At 33.2% G+C, this 18256-nt stretch overlaps 1 protein-coding gene across 1 annotated transcript in view; it reads right to left on the reverse strand.

Annotated features, from left to right (window-relative positions):
- The window catches only part of LOC138709047 (voltage-dependent calcium channel gamma-1 subunit), a 133376-nt gene extending 121125 nt beyond the window's left edge, over positions 1–12251 (reverse strand). The window contains exon 1 of the mRNA XM_069839541.1: positions 12123–12251. The gene's annotated coding sequence lies outside the window, so the exon portion shown is untranslated. The remainder of the gene's footprint in view (positions 1–12122) is intronic.
- Positions 12252–18256: the final 6005 nt, after the last annotated feature.

Below are 18256 nucleotides of genomic sequence, written 5' to 3' on the forward strand. Positions count from 1 at the left end.
AAAAGGCATTGTGTACGGTGAGCCTGTTCCTGATGTTGAGACCCTTTAACAACGTGTCCACGTAGCCTCTGACGCTATTCGAACACAGGCCGGATCATTCGAACTAGTGAGGCAATCCATGATGCGACGTGTGAACTCGTGCATTGCATCCCCTGGAGGCCACTTTGAACATATGTTGTGATATGGATGGGATTCAGGCCATGTACTGTGTTTGATGTCGTTCCTCAGTGTCATCTACCCTAGAAACTATGCATTTCCGGACACAAGGTGATAAGAACCTTTGTGCTCCATTTTCAGTCAGGAATCACCCCCTGAAATTTGTCGGTAGACTTAAAACTCACCCTGTATTTTCCTCCCATTTCTTCTTTTTATACTTGTGCTTTATTTATCCCATTTAATTTACACTTACTTATTCCTTTTTCACTTTCTTCCCTGTACTATTCCTTTCCCCTTTGCCATTTTCCTTCATTCCCCATTCCTTTCTTCCCTTCATCTTTTCCTTCCCTCCCTGTTTCCCTATTATTTTTCATTTTCCTTTTATTTCTTTCCTCCCTTCCTTCTCCTTCCCTGCCTATTTTTTTCGCCTGTTCTCGGTTTCGTGTCCATTTTATTATCTTCATTTTTCTCTTTCCATCTCTTTTCTTAAATTTAAATCTCATTATATTTTATTTTTCTTTTCCCTTCTGTTTTACATCTTTTGGTTCTGTCTTAACTTCTCTCTTTCTTCAACTTTCGATTTTTTCCATCGTCTCTCTTTCATTCTGTATCTCCTATTTGTTTTTATTTCATTAATCATACCTTATATTTCTATTTATTTTCTTCTTCCTGTCTTTCCTTCTCTTTTTTTTTTCTATTTAATTTCTTAATTTTCTCATCTCAAATTTCCTTCCCATTGAATTGAATTGAAGGTGGAGAATTGGAGGGACAAAGTTTAAAAGATACGCAAAACGCGTCCTTGCAAGGGTTTCGAGGCTGTAAAAATAAATATGTGAGCTCCAAACCTGTTGGCCACTTGTCTCACTCCGGGTTACGTTGCTCCACTGAAGGAGCTCTAGAAAATTTTGAAGGGAAGCCGAAAATGGACGTAACCTCTTAGGTACCACATACGCGAGGGGGACGGAAATGTGATCAAAGTGATCACAGGACGGGACGAGGAAGAAATGGCTGGTCTCTTTCATTATTTTATATTCTCCTTTCATTCCATCTTTTGTTTATTTCTTTCAGTTTTTCTTTTCTTTTTGTAGGAATTACTTTTTCCTTAACTGTCTGTCATTATTCCCTCTACATTCCTTGTTTTGTCTTCTGTACCTCTCTATTTTCTTCATCTTCCCTTTTTTCCTCTTGAGTATCTCCATAATTCATTTTTCTTCACTTCCTTTTTGACGACTTTCTTTTCCATCTTCTTCACTGTCTGTATGCCTATTTGCATTTCAACCTTCCTTCTCTCTATTTCTTTCTCTGTCATTCTCTTTACACTTGTTTTCCTTTTTCTTTTTTATCCTTTCTCTTATCTTTCTTTCTTTCTTTCTTTCTTTCTTTCCTTCTTTCTTTCTTTCTTTTTCTTTCTTTCTTTCTTTCTTTCTTTCTTTCTTTCTTTCTTTCTTTCTTTCAGAAAGTTTATTCTTTTAGATCTTAATAATTTCAATACTACATACTAAATAAGTAACTGGACACCCATAAATTTGGGTTGTTACGACGCCTATCTTCCATCTCATAAAACACATAATTACTTTAACAACGGAAAATATCTGTATACTTTAAGTGGGACGCTAATGTACGGTTGTGGTTTTAATATCGAGAAATACTGCATAAATTGGGACCTTAAATTAAATAAAGATAGAACAAAACTGTTCATTTGTAAAAAAGGATGTAAAAGATCAATGGCAGAAAATATATTAATCAACGAATTTAACTTAAAAACTACGATGAACTTAAATTATGTCGGAATTAATATAAACTACAAAGGAGAATGGATAAATTAGGTAAATAATATATATAATATAGGTAGGGAAATAGTAAAAATTGTCCACACCTGTGGAGTAACGGCTAGCGCGTCTGGCAGCGAAACCAGGTGGCCCGGGTTCGATTCCCGGTCGGGGCAAGTTACCTGGTTGAGGTTTTTTCCGGGGTTTTCCCTCAACCCAATATGAGCAAATGCTGGGTAACTTTCGGTGCTGGACCCCGGACTCATTTCACCGGCATTATCACCTTCGTCTCATTCAGACGCTAAATAACCTAAGCTGTTGAAAAAGCGTCGTAAAATAACCTAGTAAAAATTATAGATGATACTATTTATAAATGACCAAATATCAATGTTAATATGCTAAATAGTGTTTATTACACGACGGTTAAAGCTAGATTCTTATATGGATGTGAGCTATGGGGATTAGATGAAAAAGCATAGATAAATTTAAATAAAATAAGAGCCACATACTGGAAAAAAAGTATTAAATATTAGTTTAAATTCTTCAAATAATGCAGCTACAATAGAAATGGGAGTTGACAATATAATGAGTACAATTCTGGTTAGAAACACTAAATATTTAATTAAAAGAATTCAAAGTGACCAAAATACGTTTATGAAATAACATTTATTAAATCAAATCGCAAACACGACAAATAAAGCAATCGTAAAAATTAAAAATAACATTTTTAATATCGGATTAGGATGGATATGGGATAACTTGGGTACTAGCAATAGCGCAGAAATCCTAAATTTAATTAAATCAAGATGTAAAAATATTACTAGACAAAATGATTTCAGTAGTATCAATGAAATGCGCTCCCTAATATTTTTTAATGAATATAAAAAAAAAATATGGGGACGGAGTACATATATAGATAATATGAAAATAAAAGCAAGATTTGGACTGGCCTGGTTCACATTGGGGATTTGGAGATTAAGGAATAATAGAGGTAATCTACCTAAAGGTATTTGCCCATTATGTGAACACAGCGAAGATGACATTCATATTATTCTGGAATGTCAACCTACAAAAGAAATTCGGATGAAATTTATAAATGAAAAGTTCCTACTAATAAATAAAGAAATACCTATAAAAAAACTTATGAATAGACTTCGTATTCCAGCTACCTAAAGACTGAAGTTAAGGACACATTGGGTATATAGAACGCCGAACACAGGTAATGTAACGGACAAGGATGTAAACAAACAGGTCGTCGCTGCTTGTTCGGGGAGTACAGTCAACTCCCGACATTCTGAAGCTATACTAGTAAACACATGCTTGAGCCGTGATGTTCATTTTCGTCGCGATCTTTGCAGTGAATAATAACGTGCATTCGTAAGTTACGGAACTTGAATATATGCGGATGTCACTTGAAATGATTTTACATTGCATGAAATTCTTTCAATAGCGCATGACGTTATTGGTGCATGATGTAGTACAAGATATTCCTATTGTCTGATATTTTTTGTATGCTAAACGTCTTCATACTTTTCAAATTTTGATGATATTGGTTTTTTAGATTACGTTCAACACATTTTCTGTGCCTTTTGGTATTTCAGTGTCTTTCAGTGAACTGTTTTTTATCACTTTTACGTTTAATTTACACAATTTATATATAATGTTGTCTATATTGACAGTGAAAATATTAGTTAAATTATCTTCAACTATGCCCTGCAATATTACAAGCTTGAGCGTTTTATCTAAGGCATTTTACCTCTGCAATGAACCTTCAATCAGCCACAAAGATGTAGTTATTTAAATAATACAACTAGTAAGAGCAGTGATCGATAAGACTACTCACTATGACTGCGTCCCGATTTTGACTTTCTAGAGGAAAGAGGGCAGAGGATGCGTAACTATTTTGTATACGAACATAACCTGTACCAGCGCTGTGACGTCACATATATTTCGAATCAGACAACTTCATTCCAGTTTATAGGTAGCTGAAATACGAAGGCTACTTATGAATAATAATAATAATAATAAGGTAAAAAAAAAAAAAAGGTAAAGGTATCCCCGTAACATGCCATGAAGGCACTTGGGGGGCATGGAGGTAGAGCCCCATGCTTTCCATGACCTCGGCACTAGAATGAGGTGGTGTGGTCGGCACCACGCTCTGACCGCCTTTTACCCCCGGGAAAGACCCGGTACTCAATTTTATAGAAGGCTGAGTGAACCTTGGGGCCGTTCTGAAAGTTTGGCAACGAGAAAAAATCCTGTCACCACCTGGGATCGAACCCCGGACCTTCCAGTCCGTAGCCAGCTGCTCTACCAACTGAGCTACCCGGCCGCCCAATAATAATAATAATAATAATAATAATAATAATAACAAAAAGTTACAAAAGCAAGTAGGTTTATATCTCTTTTTGGTTAAAAAATGAGAATGGGAAGAATTAATGAAATAAATAGAATTGAATGAGATAAGATCTGATGAGAAAAAAGGATTAGTTTTTTAGTATTATCTATAAATATAATAAAATGTATGTATTCAAAAGATTTAAACAAAACTAGACGGTTGTGGTTCACTGCCATCGGTCGTCGATGTTGTATGGTATGTTTACTGTTGTGTATGCATTAGTTAACATTACTTTAAATGATTTATAAGTATCTTTATGACGGCATAAAGAACAAAGTTACTAACTCTATGTTTTTGGGCATTTTTTTGGAGGAGATTCGAACCGCAGTATCACAGAAACTGTTGGAGATAGACCGCCCGCGCTTGTGACAGCTCGACCACCAGGATAGGCAAATTAAAAATAAAACTCGCTCTTAGGAATTGGCCCTGAATCGCTTCGCTACAGATGTTGAGGAAGCAGAAGTGCTGCTTGTCTTGTTTGTTATCCGATCGCGAGCAATGATGATGTGCCGACTTGACATGCTTTAACTTACAAAACCACCCAGCTGGATGGAATGTTCATGCTTGTCGAGTTTTGCGTTACGAAAAAATAACAGAACATTTGGATGCAATACAAATTATCAAATATTTTATTACGAAAAAAATATATACTTCATTTCTTTTTTATTATAAATTACACCATTTTTAATTTCTTGTCCTTTTCTTTTCCTCTTTCCTTTTTCTAGTTCTCTTCCATTTTCCATTCCTTTTATCTTGTTTTTTCTCCTTCCTATTTGCGTTATACATTTTGTTCTCTTGGCTTTTTCCTTGTTCTCCTTTCGGAATTCCTTTCTATATTTCTTGCATTACTTCCATTTCTTGTTTTTGTTTCTATTTCATTTTTTCCATTATTTTATTTCTAGTTTCCTTTCAACTTTTGTATTTATTTCTTTTATCCTTTTCATTCATTCTTTAACTTCTACCTCTCGCTTGTCTTTTCTTGTTTAGTTATTCTTTTTCTGTCTTATTTTCTCCACTTCTTTTCTTCCATTTTCATTCTCCAATATTTCTTCATATTTAGTTTTTCTTTGTACTATGCTTCCCCTTCTTTTTCCTTAGTTTTATTTCCTTTTTTGCATTTATTTGTATTATATTTATATTTATTTATCTACTTATTTAGTTAGTATTCTTTCTTTCTCCTACCAACTAATGAAGTGTAGCCTAGTGTAGTTTATTTTCCATTACACAGCTACAGTGTTTGGACATGGAATATAAATACAATAAAACATTATACAATAATATACTAATTCATAAATCGTAATTATTACAAATAAAATAAAATAGGCAAAAATTAATAGCAAATTTCAAACCGAGTAAAATTAACAACAGAAGTTTAGTTGAATGTTAAAATATAAAATCACAGGCTAAGTAAAATTTGCGAAAAAAGTACAAATACAATAAAACATTATACAATAATATACTAATTCATAAATCGTAATTATTACAAATAAAATAAAATAGGCAAAAATTAATAGCAAATTTCAAACCGAGTAAAATTAACAACAGAAGTTTAGTTGAATGTTAAAATATAAAATCACAGGCTAAGTAAAATTTGCGAAAACAGTACAAATACATTTTTAAAGTAAACAGCAAATCGCAAGCTAACTAAAATTAACAATAATACAAATGAATTTGTAAGTGAAACCAATACAGTGCAGAAAAGCCCAGGGCATAAAGAGGAAAGGAAAAGGAAAGAAATACCTTCGTCTATGCCCTTTTCGCTTACTCCGCTTTATAAACAAACACACAGTCAGGCACTGTGCATCAGTGGTGGATTTAAGACGACTAGCGAGAGCTGAAAGCTATGCTGCCTGCCTTTTACAATCCGTCACTCAACAATGCTTGTCTATCTGTGTACATATCGGTCCGAAACATAACTGTCTCTGTCGGGGAAGGTGGAGTGGGGAATTAAAGGGCAGTCTGCAGTGATTAAATCGAGTTATTAACGCCCAGGCCTGGTATAAACTAATAAATAACTTGTCTTCCTGATGTGGTTTGTTCCCTTCTCTTTTTGTTATTTCTTCCTTCTTCTTTCTACGGGCTTTGTTCTTCTTATGTATTTAAGATCAAATTTATATAAAAGTATTTACACAAGACGTTAACATTTCCCGCTCAATCATAGCAGCTCTACCAAGGAATACAATCGCAGACTTTAAAAATGTCTTTCTCAGTTATACTGTAGTTCTCTTGATATTAAATGAAACACGGCACTCTTAATGAACGACACACATGCACTCGTAGTACGTTCTGGATTGGATTACTGTATCTATTAAATTCTTGGTCTTTGATTCTGGTTTACAAGTGTGAGTTGATATGCATTTTATTTAAACGTAGAAATTTTGAAATACTTTAAGGCTAAATATCTCCGAAGTAATATGTTATTAATAAACGGAGCTTGTCTGTTAATGATTCTAGTTCAATTATTGGTCACATAGACTATCTTAGTTCTTTGGAAACAGGATCGAGAACGAATGAAAATATATGAGATATAGTACATACAGAGTGTAAAAGGTAAGAGTGCCAAACTTATACAGTTGATACGGAAAAGTTCAATGAACAAAAATTTGAAAAAAAAAAAAATGGTTTATTTAACGACGCTCGCAACTGCCGAAGTTATATCAGCGTCGCCGGTGTGTCGGAATTTTGTCCCGTAGGAGTTCTTTTATATGCCAGTAAATCTACTGACATGAGCCTGTCGCACTTAAGCACACTTAAATGTCATCGAGCTGGGCCGGGATCGAACCCTTAACCTCGAGCACAGAAGGCCAGCGCTATACAAACTGCGCTACCCAGGCCGCCAAAATTTGAATAATACTTTGCTAAAAATGTAACTTTTGGCTAAGGAAGAAAAGTTATCTCAAGTGTTATTTTTCTGAACTTGAATAGAAGTGAAGAATTGACGGACTCATCTCACTAAAGTCGCCATTAAAAAAAACGTGTCAGTAAGTATGGATATGGCATTTCAAATGACATACAACACTGACTGAAAAAAAAACACACATAATACCACGTGAAATATAAAGTTAAAAGTCTTACTAAAACTTTCTCCTTCTATTCCCACACATTCTTCCATTGAAACCTATATATATTGTTCTCTTTCTAGAGAGATTTCCCTTGTCAAAGAGTGATTTATAATCCTCCTACCCCCTGTCAGATCGAGACTGTTCTGTGCAGTTCTTAATCCTGGACGTATCCATTGTCATTGTTTGGTGAAGTTACAATTGCTTAAACTTTTCAGTGAGTTTAAAACCGAATGTTGTGAACTACGAGAGCAATTTTTTTTCTCAAATGTGAACGAATTATACGCTAAGCTGGTTGGATGCCTGGTAACGTTTTCAATATGAGAAGAGCATTTTAAGGCTGCTGAGTTAACATTTCGCTAGAAGATCTATAACAGCAAACCTTCGCTTTGCTCGTCAACATCAGGTCGGACAGAAGAGTATTGGTGGACTTCTCTTCACTGACGAGTTGAGACGGAAAGAAAAATGCTATAAAGGACTGGATATAGATTGTCCCCATGTGTGAAAAGAACAGGAAGTCGATGTTCCTCCGTTGAGACATGATGTTGATGGGTGAAGACGCGCTGCCAATGTTTGTATGTCAGCAAAGAATCCTTGTCTGGTCTTCTAGAGATCAGGTCTGCCTACTACATTCTTCTTCTTGTTCTTTCACTACACAGACTCTTCCTTACCATTTCGAGGTGATTTTTCTACTTCTACAGCAAATAATATGAAAAAACAGAACCGTTCCTGATGGATATCTCACTTCTTATTGCTATTCCAGGCCTTCTAGAAAAAGTATTAATTTATATCTTGCTCTAAAATATTCTAGTCGGTCTGGGTGGCGCAGTCGGTAGAGTGCTGGCCTTCTGTGCTCGAGGTTGCGGTTCGATCCCGGCTCAGGTCGATGACATTTAAATTCGGCAGACTCATGTCAGTAAATTTATTTGTTTGTGAAAGAGCCCCTGGGGGACCAAATTCCGGTACACCGGCGACGCTGATATAACCTCGGCAGTTGCGAGGTAAGTAAAATAAAATTTATAAAATATTCTAATTGTTCCTGATGGGTATCTCTCTTCTTATTGTTATTCGAGGCCTTCTAGAAAAAGTATAAATTTATACTTTGCTTTAAAATATTCTCTAAACTGTTATAGACAATAAGAACATTGACATATGACGTACAACCCACATAGCCCACATTTCACCAAATTGTTATTGCAGTTTTTTCTGGACTTAATAACATGTTACGTAACAATTCAGTTTTGAACTGAGAGAAACGTCTAACAATAATTACAGTATTTTATTTCATTAAAATGGAAGTGCCAGAAATAAAATGTTATTGAATATTTACAATCTCTTTACACAAAGTACAATATTAGTGCCATTACCACTATCTATCTCGCTTCTGCCACAAATTTCTGCACACTGACACGAACAAGTCTGTAGCCATTGCCACACCATCTTCAACTTTGTATAGAGGAGTTTTAGTTTCTTGAGGAGCTTCTTAGATATATAATAATTATACCAATACAATGTTTTTAACTTCTTAGATTTTATTATGAAGCTTCTTCTCTTTTAATTTTGAAATAACTAGAGCCATTCCATTTACAATTAAAACTTACAGTATAAAATTTATAATTACATAAAGGCTGAGAAGAAACTCTCTACTGAAGGATGCACTGGAAGCGATAGTGAACGGGAGAAAAATTCGGGACAAAAGAAGATATCAGATTGTAAACGGCAGATATATACTGCCCGTGCCTCACTTCCTGAGCTGTTTCTTTGCGGTGCGAGAAGCAGAGGGGGGGGGGAGTAGGAGGTGCTGGGTACCGCATGTGCCTACTACCTTACGCTCAACACATCGGCCTTTTCAGGATTCCTTTCGTCGGCTATGGAGCAAGATCAGCCATGGACAAGCGAATGTATAGGCTGTCCCCTGACAAAACAAATGATGTCCTTCTCATCAATTCCTGTAACTATACACTAATACTAGTGGTAGACTACAATCTCTACTCGAGTTTATCGACCTAATCGCGATTACGGTTGTCATTTGTACACATCCGTAAACTCTTTCCTCTATGGCAGTGTTTCTCAAACTTTTTCCACCGCGAAACCCCTTTTTAATCTAAAGTGTAACTACGGAATCCTTGTAATATTTTATTAGTATTTAATAATTAACAGACAAGTGGAAGCTAGTATCTCAATAATTCTGTTCAGTAGGACGAATGTATTTGCTTTTTAAGCTTGCAAACTGGCTTCATGGCGGAAAGTTGTAGTCTCATTTCTACTGTACTTCTGCATTTTGTCTTTTCGATATTCTGTTTTAGTGAACACATACGCAGAGAATCCAGTGACGAAAGTGATAAGTATTATGGGTATTTTCCGTTTTAGATGTTCATTAAACATATTATTATTGCGCATATTATTGGAATATTATTATTACGCATATTCTTGGATTATTATCATTATTATTATTATTATTATTATTATTATTATTATTATTATTATTATTATTATCGTTGGTTTCATGTTATTAATGATTGATATTTTCATAACATTTCTATATATTTTTGTAGTATCCACTAAGTATAAAATAGCCACCAGAGCAGCCCAGGCGCTTGCCTATCGATCCAGAGTTGCGGATTCGATTCCCGCTTGGGCTGATTACCTGGTTGGATCTTTTCACCGAGGTTTTCCCCAACCGTAAGGCGAATGTCATGTAATGTTTGGCGAATCCCCAACTTCATCTCGCCAAATACCATTTCGCTATCATCAATCCCATCGATGCAAAATAACCTAGTAGTTGATACAATGTCGTTAAATAACCAAGTAAAAAAAATATAAAATAACATTTAAAATCATATAGGGCTCACGGAACCCCGGAACACACTTTGAGAATCCTGCTGTATGGCAATTCAGCAGTTGTCCAGACTGAACGAGTGGCCTAGTGTGTACATACATTTTAGGCAATCGCCATCAGAGATAATAGCGATAGTGGTAACCACGATTAGAGTATCCAGTATTATAATCAGTAAAGATCCCTGCGATGGCATAGGATAATGTTTTCAGCACATGTAATATGCTGCCGTGCCGCCACGCTGCAACTCCCGTGCCTGTCCGAGCAGACCTAAGAGGCGTGGTTATAAGCACTAGGGAACTCTCGGTTCAGGACATGAGACACGGGCAGTGTATATGGATCATATGCGGACTCTAAAAGTAAGGCAGAATGTAGGAGAGATTGGAGAACGATGGATTTGCAGTTAAAACCGCCCTTGGGCAGAAAACTATTAATGGACTGAAAACACATAAACTAAGTGTATACAGGGTGATTCACGAGGATTTACCGTCCTTTACGGAGTTTATTTCCGAAGACATTCTGAGCAAAAAAGTCATATAAACATGGGTTCTATTCTCAATATCTACAGAGTTACGTTTCGTTATTGGAACGCACTGCTGTGAACGCGTGATCTTGGTCAGCGTGCAGTCAGCAGCCAGCGCGAGCGCTACGGAAATCAAAGATAGCCGTATGCAGTTACGTAGAGCGACGAGTGCCGTTCACAAGCGTGCGGCCAAGTGTACTCAAGCGGACGGCGACATTTTTTAAAATGTGTTGTAAACTCTCTAGGATTGTAAATTAAGATGCAAAATTTAACTTCAAATAATTAAGTTGGTGGAAGTGATGTGATTTATAATAATTGTTGTGATAAGTGTATAAGGATAATGTAATTTTCTATTAAAACAGAAGCAACTAAGGAGTTGACAGCACATTTTTAGCTTCATAATACTTGGAAATTAAAGAAATGATTCTTCTGAATGGTTCCTTCTGTATTGGTATTATTTTTTTAACTTGAGACTAAAGAAAGAACGCATTTCACAAACAAATTTAAGTTAGTGTAACTCTGAAAATATTGAGAATAGGAACTATGTTTATATGACATTTTTTGCTCAAAACGTCTTCAGAAATAAGCTCCGTAAAGGACGGTAAATCCTCGTGAATCACCTTGTATACACAATTTAAATACATAAAATTGTCATAAATAACCAAACAGGTAATTCAGTTTAAATATTTAGGTAATATTGTTTCATATGAAACTGAATTTGATATTATTCATAAATAAACAATTTCATAAAGGTTACTGACATTAACAATGTATTTAAATCAAAACAAACTTTAACTAAAACCCGATAAGATTATAAAACATACTGGCTCTTTCGACTTTACTATACGGTTATAAAACTGGACAATAAAGGAAAAAGATAAATCGAGAATAACTGCGGCAGAAATGAAATATTTAAGAAGAACAGCAGGTTATAAATGGGAGTACTACAAAACAAATTGGAAGACCACTGAAGAGAATTCTCAACCTCTAATATGAGACTGAAACGGATCAAGCTGTGGCCAAACTCCTTGGAAGCTACAGGATGATGATGATGATGATGATGATGATGATGATGATGATGATGATGATATTCACACTTAAAAAATGCTATCACTGAATATTTAAAAGCTTCGTAATGTAGCACAAAGAGATTCACAAGAACCTATTAGCGAGCGAACGATTGACGAAGAGAGAAATGTTTTGCAAATGGACTTACGTCTAAACAGAAACCGATACCTACCGTTTAAATCTCAACGGTGCGGTGGTGAGGCTTTCAGATCTTTCGCGGGTGCTGTACAGTTCGGTTTTGCTACACGTTGTTTTACATCGTTAACTTTAATCTGAAACAGTATAAACAGAATATGTGATCCCAGAAGCTTACCCCGTCCTTGTTAGTCATCTTGAATGCAATTCGCTCATCACTAGCCATTCCTTTTGTAGTACACAATAAAAAGAAGAATACGTTCATTTTCTTGCTCAGGGGTAAGAGTACTCTGAAGTAACTATCAAACTTCTGAACAAAGTTTCTAGTCGTTACTGCGAGCTGTACAAGGAAAACAACTCTCAAATAAATATTTCAGACAACCTTACCATTACAGTGAAGGTTAACGATTTTTTGCTCGAAGCCATGTTATTGCTCAGTAGACAAGCAATTTAAAGCTTATGACATCATAACCCTAGATACAGAGACTTTATACTTTCTCATTGTACCAATTATAATGAGAAAGTGTTGTAACAGCATCGATGCACCGTTAGCCGAACGGCTTTTCATGCTGGAAACCGGGATTCGAATTCCGAAGGAAATTTGTAATAGCAGATTTTCGCGGTTTTTAATACTGGCATTCCACTATTTTGGTACACTACTACTACTACTACTACTACTACTACTACTACTACTACTAATAATAATAATAATAATAGGCTAATAATAATAACAATAGTAATAATAATAATAATAAAAATTATAATAATAAAATAATAATGATGATGATAATAATAATAATAATAATAATAATAATAATAAAAATTATAATAATAAAAAATAATGATAATAATAATAATAAAAATGATAAAATAATAATAATAGTCTAATAATAATAAAAATGATAAAATAATAATAATAATAATAATAATAATAATAATAATAATAATAGTCTAATAATAATAAAAATGATAAAATAATAATAATAATAATAATAATAATAATAATAATAATAGTCTAATAATAATAAAAATGATAAAATAATAATAATAATAATAATTTATTTATTTATTTTATTTATTTATTTAGGATATTAACGTGCAAAACAACAGCACAAGGCCAATTACTGTTTAGCACAAGATACAAAACAAAACAAAACAACAAATGATGAGAATGAATGATAGAAAATGGCAGTGAGATGAAATACAATCAATATAACAGTCTATAAGTAATATTGTAAAGATATGCAATTGACAAGTAATAATAATAGTCTAATAATAATAAAAATGATAAAATAATAATAATAATAATAGTCTAATAATAATAAAAATGCTAAAATAATAATAATAATAGTAATAATAATAATAGTCTAATAATAATAAAAATGATAAAATAATAATAATAATAATAATAATAATAGTCTAATAATAATAATAATAATAAAAATGATAAAATAATAATAATAGTCTAATAATAATAAAAATGATAAAATAATAATAATAATAATAATAATAATAATAATAATAATAACTCTCTTTTAGGCTTCATGAAGAGATGGTTTAGCCCTTTTTAGAACTTTATTTCTTCAAGCCATACTGTATTATTTGTATTAAACTGACAAATATTTGCTTTAAAGTAAGTACCATAACGAATGTGAACTGCAAACACTTTTTCTGTGTGATTAACGATAACCGTGTATTGAATTTAGAGCAAAAAAAAAAAATTCTTAGCCACCGGCGTGGCTCAGTCGGTTAAGGCGCTTGCGTGCCGGTCTGAAGTTGCTCGGGCGCGGGTTTGATTCCCGCTTGGGCTCATTACCTGGTTAGGTTTTTTCCGAGGTTTTCCCCAACCGTAAGGTAAATGCCAGGTAATCTATGGCGAATCCTCGGCCTCATCTCGCCAAATACCATCTCGCTATCACCAATCTCAACGACGCTAAATAACTTCGTAGTTGGTACAGCGTCGTTAAATAACAAACTAACAAAAGAAAACATTCTTCAAGAAAGTACACACCATACAAAACAAAATGCTCACTTCTTTTTTAAAGATGAACTGTAGCAATGAGCAACCACGTACAGATACGGAATTAAAATTTGGAGTTACCTTATTGTATGTTTCGCTTACAACACACTGCGCATGTGCAGTAAACAAGAGCCCCTGTATATATGCTACTTGTGGACAGTCATATGAAATTGTTGCCTACATACAGGTTGACTCCTATCAAGAGACGCTTCAAATTTTATTTCCTTATCTGTACAATTACAATCTCACTGTGAGAGAGGAACAGAGATTAAAGGTGTTTGAGAATAAGGTGCTTAGGAAAATATTTGGGGCTAAGAGGGATGAAGTTACAGGAGAATGGAGAAAGTTACACAACACAGAACTGCATGCATTGTATTCTTCACCTGACATAATTAGGAACATTTACATAACATATTTCCAACTGAAAATTTCTTGAGGAAGAACATTTAAAACTTTAGGTTTAGTTACCATTAATATGAATTTCCTTACAAAATTAGTTTTACTGTAGCTATTACGGAGGAAAATAAAAGATAAGTTATTTTTAAAATAAAGGATGAAATAACATCTATAATATTATGCTCCAAATTGAAAATTGTTTAAAAAAAGTGTATACCTACAGCAATTATTTCGTGAAAATAACGTAACCTCTCTGTATGCAGTGGTTGTAAAATGCCATGCTATACCACACGACTTTCTGAAATCGTTCTTTGCAATCAAGGATTATTTGCTTTTTACAATCCGTTGTGAAGGCAAATTATATAATCGGAGGCGAATATTCATAAAATTTATTGGTGATTTTTTCTCAAAGTCATATTTCTTTGAGAAGAAAGTAATTTAATTAGAATTTCATTACAAACCACTAATATATTTCAATATTTCTTTCAAATTCAGATATGTATTTCTGTGAATAGTGAAGTAGGCCTAATAATACCATACGAGCGATTACAATTTACGAAAAGCTATTACAATGGCAAATTTATACAAAATGGATATTATCATGGCCGGGTATTTATGGAGATCGTAAAAATCACGACATAATAGACATACAATATATTTTTACTAATCTTTACGAATTAGTGATACTGATTAATAATATGCGGATAAAACAATCGCGACAAATCGCGAAACACGAGCTCTAATAGCGAAATATGAACACATTCGCGAATTATTACTATTGCGTCATTTTATAGCGAATTTCATATCCTGAGTTTTTTCGGATTTTTTTTCCCACTTGAATTTGTTATACATCCAAGTAGGCTACATTACATGGTATTCCAGGTGTTATGATTACATTAGTGAACTCAAAAGACGGAGAATTCAACATTTCACTAATGAATGTGTGTTAATTACAGTCTCAATTCAACAAATATTGTTTATTGGTCATACCGCACCTTTTCTAGAATCCAATGAAACTTAAATGTTGATTATTTGGAAAGTATTATTCATACTGAGTTAATACTCCAATTCCAAAATAATTGTAAATAATAATTTGCCAAAATTTCCATTAATCTCAGTCAAAAGTATAAATCAATCTCCAACATCTTCACCGACATCAAAAAAAAAAAAAACACACAAATGACAAAATTCATCTCCATAAGTAGCTTCCCCTGGATATTATACTCCATAAATCTACTTAAACCAAACATATTATAGTTGGAATTAGATATCTCACTTCTTGAAAGTACAAAAATGTCTTCTGTAAGAATTCCGAAAGATGAAAGTTTGTTCTCTTATTTAAATGCGGAAATAACGATTTCACTTATATTTTGTAAAAGTTGAGAACTTATGAAAAAGCACGTGTCATCTTTGTGATACAGTTTTTCTATTTTCTTAAAGCTAATATGATTCTAATTTGTCTGAATGACTGAATGAGAAGAAAAGTAACAACGATGATAATCTTACAATTCATTTTTGATTTTAAGATAAATCTGTTCAAGATTATAAATTTATTTAAAGTTTTCAATCATATGATTTATGAATTTTTGCAAAATTATTATTTGCTAATACATCTTGTAAAAGAAATTTTATGAACGTTTTCGCCTGTATGGCATCATCAGATATTCAAAAAGTTATGACGAAATATAAACACAAGTCCATTAAGTTGTACATAGTAATATGCACAACAATAGTTGAATAATTAATAATGAGTTATATGCAATGAAAATCTTATATTGGGAAATGCTCAATTTGACAAATTTGTGTAATTTGTCGACTTGCCGGAAAGTGAAATAATTTTTTTTTTTTATAGAATATGAATGTTAGTTACATAGAACTCATGTTACATTTTGTTAGATGTCACTATTATATGCATAAAATTTTTATAATTGATAAAATATAAAAATATAAAATATTTGTACTTTATGTCTGTGTAAAACAGATTCACATGGTGTTATGCAACGATTACTGATGTAGTTAAATGGTGTATGTCTTATATGCAATATATGATCCTATGGCCTTAACTCTGCCAGTATAAATAAAGAATAATAATAATAATAATAATAATAATAATAGTAATAATAATATAAAGAGAAGAATAACAGCAAGAAGAAGAGAATGAAGAGAATGGGAAGTGTAATGGAATTACAATAGAGGAGACAAGACAGAAGACAGAGTTCGGCTGGAATGCACTTGTTCAACGTGGATCCATTAGACCTGTACGGTCTTCATTTGTTTGTCTATGCTTCGTAACTAATTTGGGGTGACTGTACCACATAAACATTCTGCGACACTGACGCAAGTCGCGTCTGTTTAGCCGCTCGAGGGGGTCGAATGAAAGAAGCTTCAAGGAGACGTGACGACATAATCCGTATGGACGAGTTCTATAAAGACTTGCGAGGCCGTATCTATAGCAATTCATGTTTACATTTTATTTATAGTCACTCTATTAATACGTAATGTTGTGCATTACATATTTTTAAATGACTCAACGAAAGACATTGGCAAATATATTGTCGAAGAACTTAATTTAAAACTAAGAGCTTTTCATAACTTTTCTTTTAGAAATTATTGCTTTGAAGAAATGGAGTTGTCTTTTTAACTTAAGTCCTAAACTAGACCCCGATATAAATGGTATTTTATTGTCAGTCACAGGTAAAATTGTTAGGACTTGTATTGGATTCCAAATGAGCATGGGAAGAACACATTAATTTGTTAAGTATTAAGCTATCAAGAGTAATTTACTTATTAAGGCATTTAAAACCTTCAATACCAAACTTCTACCTCATAAATTCTTATTACAGCTTTTTCAGTACTATATTATCCTATGGTATTTATATCTGGGGAAATAGCAGTAGCATATCCAAGATTCTTAAAAAAAAAAAAAAAAAAAAAAAAAAAAAAAAAAAAAAAAAAAAAAAAAAAAACCTATGCGCATTTTATCAGAGTCTGCATTGCTATAACAATGTTTAATAAGTTACTACAAAAGGCACATGATGAAAGTTATATACAATTTAAATCTGTTTTGTATAACTGGTTAATCAACCATCCATTCTATAGTATTAGCACAGTCTAGTATATACAGTCACGAAGGTTGAGTTTATGACGGTACCAGGAGCAATAGACTGTGCAGGTACTATTTCGCATTGTCTGTAATGAGGCGATAGTAGCGATCAGATATTCAAAAAGTTATGACGAAATCTAAACACAAGTCCATTAAGTTGTACATAGTAATATGCACAACAATAGTTGAATAATTAATCATGAGTTATATGCAATGAAAATCTTATATTGGGAAATGCTCAATTTGACAAATTTGTGTAATTTGTCGACTTGTCGACTGTATATTACGATTATTATTAGTATTGGTTATTGTTATTATTAATTCTAGTATTGTTATTTCATTTGTATTGTTGTATTCATCTGTTTTTATATTTTATGTCAAATATATTTTATATCTCTTGTAATTTAGTACCTATATTTTATGTCTATTGCAACAATCTGTTGCTCATGACATTAATAAACGATTGATTGATATACAGTCATTTAAAAGCCACTTAAAGTTTAAAAATGTTATCATTATTAAACTATTTTAGGTAGAAATAAACAAAACATCACTGTCTTCGGCAAATAACGAGGCTTTTAAGTTGCTACTTTTTGCATTTCCACATTTAAAATTTCGTTGATTAAAATCGGATCCATGTACTAATAATTTTCAATTCAGTCACTGCAGATTTCCCTTATCTCCCCACTCCATCTTTTCCGGCTGAGACGAGTACACAAGAAGGTAAGCATTAGCTGCTCAGTGAAGGATTGTATAAGGCAGACCTCACAGCTTTTACGAAATTTCGGTTCTT

This window comes from Periplaneta americana, chromosome 11, assembly GCF_040183065.1.
Source record: "Periplaneta americana isolate PAMFEO1 chromosome 11, P.americana_PAMFEO1_priV1, whole genome shotgun sequence".
Lineage (NCBI taxonomy): Eukaryota > Metazoa > Arthropoda > Insecta > Blattodea > Blattidae > Periplaneta > Periplaneta americana.